General features: G+C 43.0%; 1 long non-coding RNA gene across 3 annotated transcripts in view; it reads left to right on the forward strand.

The window, feature by feature from the left end:
- LOC138066248 (uncharacterized) overlaps positions 1 to 7,090 on the forward strand; it is a 62,334-nt gene extending 55,244 nt beyond the window's left edge. For all 3 annotated transcript variants that reach the window (XR_011139481.1, XR_011139482.1, XR_011139483.1), the window contains 2 exons: positions 5,317 to 5,443; positions 5,847 to 7,090. This is a non-coding gene — a long non-coding RNA (uncharacterized lncRNA). The remainder of the gene's footprint in view (positions 1 to 5,316; positions 5,444 to 5,846) is intronic.
- Positions 7,091 to 7,933: the final 843 nt, after the last annotated feature.

Here is a 7,933-nt window from a genome sequence, read left to right on the forward strand (position 1 = left end):
CATGGTGGGGACCAGCTGCAGGGACTTTGCTTGGAGCGCTGGGACGCACGGCCTGGGACTGTAAACACCAGCCTTCCGCTAGCCTGTTGTAGTTGCCTGATCGAAGCTCTGACTGCACTGTTAGACTTCTGCACTAGTTTCAAGCAGAGGTGGTTAAATGTTTTATTTTCATCAGGAGCAATATCTGTGCCCTGCAGAGTAATGTGAATGTACTGTAACTGACGTACTAAGTTCCCTTTCAGGCTCACAATGCAATAGTGGTCCTTTTCGTGTGCATATTGTCTCTTCTACCTCCTCCCCCGCAGCCGTGTCTTTTCCTAACTGTAAGAACTCAAATCCTTTAATTTCTCATCCTAGCCGAGCCCTTTGATCAATCTAGTATTTCTCTGAACTTTTTCCAACATTTTCCTAGTCTTTCCATCTTGAATGAGCCTCACAGAAAAAAGTAAATCCTTTTCTTAGACACAATATTTCTCACTCTTCTGCTTTTCTGTTTTTTTAAGACCACTCACAACACTTTACATAAAACCTAGACTGACAACTTTTAGGAATTTACTGGGTGTTTCTGCTTGTTCCTGGCTTAGGGCCCAACCAAAAGCCCGTTGAAGCCTTTGGTGGTTTTAGAGCAGTAATGTCTGTTTGAAAATTTATGCTGCTTATTTTGTATAAGTGCTATATCACAGTTTCACTGCTCTTAAGATATCTGGTCTCCTTTGCTGCTTCTCTTATCGCTTGAGGCTGACAGAGTGAAGGACCATTTTGCCTACTTGAGCTGTATGCAGCATTGTGGATTAGGAAAGAAGAACGAAGATGCTATAACTGCCAATGAGTAGTTGCTCCTGTCTATGTCCCCTTAGAAATGGGGTCCGAGAAGCCATCATGCTGCTTAATATCAATATTACAGTCTGTCCTCAGACCTGATTCTGTTGAGAAAAACATGTAGGCAAGAATGTTCAGACGACTTCTAGTGCTGCTAAAACACACTCGCTATTTTAACATTACACTTATTTTTCTTCTGCACTACTTCCCCCTCCTTCATCCTCTTCTCAATGTAGCTTGACTGTGGGTCCATATAGTTGTGCAATGTGAAATATACCACATTTAAAAACAAAGCAAAAAAAAATCCTAAATTGAAATTGCCCCTTTAAAGCTGAAGCATTAAGCTGGGCTATGATCCAGCCTGGAGACTTTCCTTGGCAGTGACTGTGACGCAGACATCTCGGTTTGGAATTGCTCTTTAGGACACAGATCCTCTCAAGAAGAGCATGAACGTGATAAGCTAAGTTTTGCCAGGCAGCCAACCCCACTGGCGTTCAGTAAAGACAGTCCGTCTGTTCATCTCCTATGGACTCCTCTCAGGTTGCTTGCATATAAGGGGGGGTAAGAGAAGGGGATGAGAGGACATAAATGTAATTGTGCTTTTAAATCCTCATGTTTCTGAAGGTTTGCAGTCATGTAAGTGAAATAGTTCAAGCTTCCACTTAGGGAAAATGAGTAACTTTGTTTCACATGTGCTGTCTGCTCTGCCTCATTACAAGCTTGTTTCATTGTTTCGTTGTTGGACTATGCTGAACTCCTACTGAGAAAATTATTGGTCTTTATTTTCTGGCCTGATCCAGCTACCTTCACAAATAAAAGAAATCAGTAGGTAAGAGAGAAGGTGAGAACAAATGATGCAAAAACAAGTACATGCTCTGAGTGATCCTGAATGGTAGGAAAGAGATCTGAGGACTGAAGTTCCTTGTGTATGAGCAATAGTGTAACCGAGGATAAAAAGCACATAAATAGAACTTATTCATTTCCAATTTGGGCAATGAGGAGTCTGCCCACTTCTTAGTGTCTGGCTTGGAATGCCATACAGGTGAGTCTGTCCACTTTGTTTTCCACCAGGACATTGCCGGTTTGCAGAGCCACCTCAAAACCAATATTTTTTTGCGTTGCTCCCCATAACAAGCCCTATGAGGGGCACATACATTCCATTGCTATTTAAAGTATCAGCGGCAAGTAAGTGTCTGAAATGCGACCTCTGACCTGGTTGGCAAAACTGATGTGGTATAGTATGTGCAGATTAACATCTCTCTGCAGTGAGTTAACTAGCTGGACCAAGGTCTCATCCTAAATATCTTGATTCTGTTTAATTTCAATGAATTTGTCATTGCATTTGGATAATAAGAATAAAGTGGCCTCAAAGGCTAGTGTAGTCTCTGTTTTCTTTTTTCTTTTTCTGCTGGGAATGAAATATTTATTTCTGTTGCTAAGAAAGCCCAGCCAAAACTAATCCATATTTCTGATGCTGGATGCAGTCCATAAATGAATCATAATTTGGTTCTACATAACATACAGGGTTTTTCTTTTTTAAAGAGTATAGCTTATAAAATTGCATATGCTAGTTCGTTAAAAGCCCATCCACTGAGCTCTTTCTTCATAGTACTCAAAGGAGAACACAGTGTTTTCTGTATTGTTTGGAACAGTCCAGAAAACAATGCCCCCAGTGTGAACAGATCTCCTTCAGCGCGCTGGCAAACTCATCTCAGAGGAATGTGGTTATCGACTAACTTATAATTTCTGATAGCAATAGCTAAAAGAGTGGAAAAGTACTCAGTTGCCTGCAGTCCAATAACCTAGCAGTTTCCTGACATGCAGAATAAAATTGGTTCTATTTAAAATGGTCGTAAATCCTGTTGGCCCAAACATAGCGCCCTGGCTGTCCAGTAGTGGTAAAATAGCTATAGACCAAGCCCTTTGATGGTGTAAACTGGTGTAGCTCTGTTAGTTCCAGTGAAGCTGTGTCATGTACACCAGCTAAATATTTGATGTTACTATATATTACAATAGCATTGTTTGCAAGGACAGTACTCTTGAGTTAGTGCTTATACTTGTGGGAAAACATTCACATGCACAATGTAGTTATCCATTGTTAAAACAAGTATCTGAATTTGATGACTGAAGGCTGAAATCAGTTTGGAAAATATAAAATAAGGAACATGCAGAACGAACACAAATGTATAGAGACCAATGCATTTTTCCTGGCTTGAAACTTGGAAGAGACTAGGTTCTGGGCTATTTCTCTAATGAGTGGAAGGGAGCTGAGGGATTTTAGTTCTTGGAATACTATAAAGGTCTGTGACATTTGTCCTTGCCTAAACTTGGACACTGACTAAATTCTGGGAGTGAATTGCTACTTCTTTCCAACGTTTCTTGTGGAGAACTGTACTAAGAACTGTACTGAAGAATTGCTGTTTTGATAAATTTCCGAATGCTGACAAACTCACCAAGGGCAGAAAGGAATTTGCTTTCCACACAGCAATGGTACAGTTAGTCAGCTTGCATACCTGTCCATTTCTTCTATGAGCCACAATTCATGGAGAATTCTTAGCTGGTAAATCTCGGTTTTGGGGATACGCTCAGTGATGGGGACGGAAGTAGGCTGTTTGCGTAAGATGATGAATCAGTACTCCAGGATTCAGTCCTAGGTTCTAATATGTGTTTGCTTTCTGAGTTTGGGTCAGGAACACAGTGCTCCTGTTTCTCAGCCATCTCTCCCTTTGCAGTGCGATGGGACTTCCTTGCTCCAGGGAATGCTGAACACTAAATTCCCTAGTGTTTGTAAATCAGACAGACCTCTTTGGGGATTGGGTTCAAGCGGGAATGTGGCAATAGCATACTGATGGAGCACAAGCAGTTTAAGCTGAAGAAATGAGATTGTACAATGTCCGAGAAGGAACAGAGAAGTGACCTGAAAGTGAAGGGGTGTGCCTGCACTCCCTGCCCCAGCGAACCCACTTCCTCTCCATGCACAAGCAATGACCCACCCTCACTCACTGCTGCTACTCTTCTATAATAGCATCCAGAAGCTAACTAATACCCTTGGGTCTGCCTTCTGAAACTGGGTGAGTGTATAAGCAGAGAGCCATGTATAGCACTACCTTGGTGCTCCAGTTTAGTACTCTCATTTGTTTTATTTTTACATAAATAACTTTCATGAGAAACATTTTAAAAAATGGCAAAGACAGCAAAAGAAAAATCATCATCAGTGCAACAGCTGTGTATTTCATCAGAAAGATTTCTCAGGTATAGCACAGTCCTGGGACCCCCTTCTTCCTCTAGCTACCGACATCCCCGCTAGCTCAGATTTTAAAACTTTAACCTCATATTCAGTAAGGAAAGAAAAAATTCATCTTCCTCATATTGACTTGAATCTAGATTTCCTGGGTTCCAGGCGGAACTGTGGTTTTCAGAAGCTTTTTGTTTCAAAAACAAGATTTTGAAACAAAAGTTTTTGCATTCCTTGGCTTTGAGCAGCTCTGAGACAATGAGCGTGCACATGATAAAATGTAGTTACAGCAAGCTGCCACAATACGGCACTAACAGCAAAAACAGGCCAAAACCTAGAGCTCGTGTCAAAACATGCTACAATAGCACATTTTACTACAGCACAGGAATGTTAATGTGATACAATTAAATATTATGTTGCAAGGAAATTGCATGTCCCAAACCATTGCAATATGTATGTGCGACCCTGGGGAAGCTCTTTCTCTCCGTGGGCTCTTTATGTTCCTGCCAATTTGTTTTTCCCATAACTCCCCTTTTTGCCATCACCCTGCAAATGCAATTCATGCTCCCAACTGGTCTATGAGGCTATTACTTTCTCTTCCTCTGACACCCAGCTTCTTGCGCAAGGAGCAACCAGGCCAACTGACCGAGTGGATTCAGGGAAGTCAGACACAGTTATCACAAACTTGTTTCATAACAGGAGACCCTGAGAAAACTGCTTTATAGAGAGTATCTATCTATGAGAAATTGTGCAGCTTTGCATCTCACCCTCGGGCAGTTTGCTTGTCAGCCTGGGGTTTGAGCTTACGGGGGCAGGGGCAGTTGCTGCATTTTTTTCCCTGCTTTGGTGCAGATTGCGTGTAAGGATATTATGAACAGGTACAGATTTACTGGGGAGGCTCTGGGGTAATTTGCTCTCCCACAAATGCCGGCTGGTGCAATATTTACTGCTGTGCCAGGCGATGCGGTTGTGATCCGTAATATCACTCTCTGTTCTCCAGCTTAGACAAGGCCAGGTCTGCCCTGGTCTAAGTCCTCCCTTAATAGCTAATACAAAGCTTATTGCCCTGCTTTTAGAGCAAATGATGATTTGCTCAGATTCCATTTATTAAAAGCATGGATTAAGAGATCCAGCTGTAAAGAGGCTGGAGTTAAAGGTCCTCTGCAGCAGGGAAAGGTAGTATTTCATCTGTGTGTTTGTGCAGCTTTGGTCGTTGTCCTTTATTCTTCCTTGTTACTGTTGGCTCTCTTGTCCTCTCCCAGCCACGTGGACATTGAGAGGCCTTTGAAGATCACAGGATAATAGCCAGCATCCGTGGAATGAGCATAGGGGCTTACCAGATAAGGGCTGCTGAGAGAGATGTGTTCTCATACAAGGGTAAAAATAGAGGTGAGTAATTAAATTTTTCACGTGGGACAAATGTCTCAGATATCTTTTCACTGACTGATTTCTATTAAGTGAAAGGAAAACACCTTAATTAATGTGTATCATTGCTGTGTAATGTCAAAATATCCTTAAAAGTTGAAACTTCTTTCCTATAGCCTACAGAGTGGGAGAGAAACATTGTATGGGGAAAATGATAGATTTGCAAGCCAAAGCATTATTTAAATTATTAGGTATCTCATTTTGCTGGCTTTAAGTTAGAGGACCTAAATAGACTATGACATTAAGAATACTTAAGCAAGTCATTAATGTTATTTCACTCTGGAGATTTGTAGGCCTGGATTTTCTTGTTTTTGTACAGTCACATTCATCTATTCTGAAAACCACCTGTTTTCCTCTCACGTTGCAGGAGAGGAGAGGATGGAAGTGAAGCCCCAGTGGGAGACATGGAGCATTTGGCTCCTCACTTAGGGAAGTATCTGTAGGATCCCAGCAGTAATAGTGCAGGAACCAGCCTGGAAATAACTCTCCGAAAAGTATAACTGAACTAAAGTGTTGTCCTACTTCCACGTCTCACCGAACTCGTCAGAGGGCTCCTGGATACACTGAACAAAGTTGGTAACTCATGCCAATTTCCACAAACCTACCCAGTAGAAATGTCATGGTTAGCCAGGCTGCTGCCGCACTTTCTCCAAAAGCGCACACAAGGGCCTGGATGCTGATCCATAGCTTGGAAAGCTGATTCAGCCATGCGAGCCTCACGCAGACAGCAATGCAAACCTCAGGATGTGTTTGTTGCCACAACTTCTATGATTTTCATAAGCTGTCCAAATTGGAGCCAGTAACTTCCATTGTTGGTGGGAGAGGTGGTTGAGAAGAGGGGGAGAAAGGCTGTGCTATGGCAAAACTTGGAATTGTTTTGTCCTTTTTCTGTCATCTGACAATTTTTTTTGTGGTCAGAACTACTGAATGTTTAATTTTGGGTTTTCTTCCTGAGGATGAACTGCTGCTTTGAGGAAGCAAAGCTGCTAGGAAAGCTGTAAAACCAGTATCCTAATTCTCTGTTACAGAGGGAACAAAAGTCATTATACCTAATCATTGTTTTCAAAAGTCACTGCCGTGCTAATATTTTAGTACGACTTGTCTGTATCCTTGACACTTTCGCCCCAGGGACTGAGCTTGACTGTTGGCAGCCCAAGGAACAGCAGCAGATCAAGCCTCCTCCAAAACCAGCACTTCCCCATAACTCTCTGCAAGGCAGTCCAGGAGAACGCTCCCTGTGGCATGCTTTCATCGTCTGCAGGTAGCTACCTGGCCAGCTCCTCAGACACTGTCTCTTCTGTTTTGCTGTCTGAGTCATCTTTTTTGGCTCGTTTGAATCAGCTTCAAACTGCTAACAATAAGTGCATTCAGGAGTTTTTTTGGTGACGCTTTGAACTGTAATTGTGTTGAACACGGTGGCTGAATTGAGTGTACAGGGCGGGAGCTGGTGCGAAGAGGCAGCTGAGGATGTACCAGCTGACAGGAGCTTCACCTGCTGGGGCCACCAGTCCATGGCTTGTCTCTTGGCACTGGTTAAGTGTTGTGGCACCTTTCCCAAGATGGGCCCTGACACCACTGTGTTAGGCCTGTTGCGTGCGGCTAATAAAAGAAGAAGGAATAAAATCAGATTGAGCTGGAATCTCTTGCATGCGATGGACACAGGAGAACGAGGCCTCTGACATCCCTTCCCAGCTCCTTTTGCTTGCCTTGCAGGCGTTCGTGTGGATGCCTGGCCATTTGGGCTCTTCCCCGGGGAAGGATGGTGCTAGGAGGCGGCTGCTGGCCATAGCACCTCTGTATTAACCTGCAAGGGGAGTGAGGCTTGGAAAAGGGCTCCTGCAGGGGCACAGGGACCTTTCGGAGGCTCCTCTCCCAGAAGGAGTTGTTGAAATGCAGATCCCGCATGAGAGCAGAGCGCCATGTTCCAGCTTGAGGAAACATTTTTATGTGTTGCAAGTTAAAAAGGTGGGAGAACCAAAGATTTATTTCCCAGTTCTTGAGGGACTTGTCCTCCCATAAAACAGTGTGTGGAGGGGCTGGGCCCCTCTCCAAATAGCTGTGGGGTTTCATTGTTACCTTGCAATTTGCTTCGTTCTTAAGACATCCAGTGTTCAAGGTTGAATGTCTGTTCTCAGCTCCACAGAGTACAGATAGTCACATTATTTTCTCTTCCACACAGAACAATTCTAAGTTTGCACTGCAAGATTAGTGCAAATAATCCCTTCTAGTGAGCTCTCTACACAAAAGATTGCCTATGAGCTAGTACCACGAGGGCAATTTCTCCATCTGTAATCCAAGAAAACTACCTGAAATTCTAGGCAAGGAGAGCGATACTCTTTGAAGTTAAGTTGAAAAAAATGCCAGTCGCTCAGTTTTCAGAGATCACCAAACAGAAAGATTTGCATGGCTTCTTTAGTGGTACTTGTACCTAAGTCTGTATTAAGTATATCCTGC

The sequence above is a fragment of the Struthio camelus genome, chromosome 1, assembly GCF_040807025.1.
Source record: "Struthio camelus isolate bStrCam1 chromosome 1, bStrCam1.hap1, whole genome shotgun sequence".
NCBI lineage: Eukaryota > Metazoa > Chordata > Aves > Struthioniformes > Struthionidae > Struthio > Struthio camelus.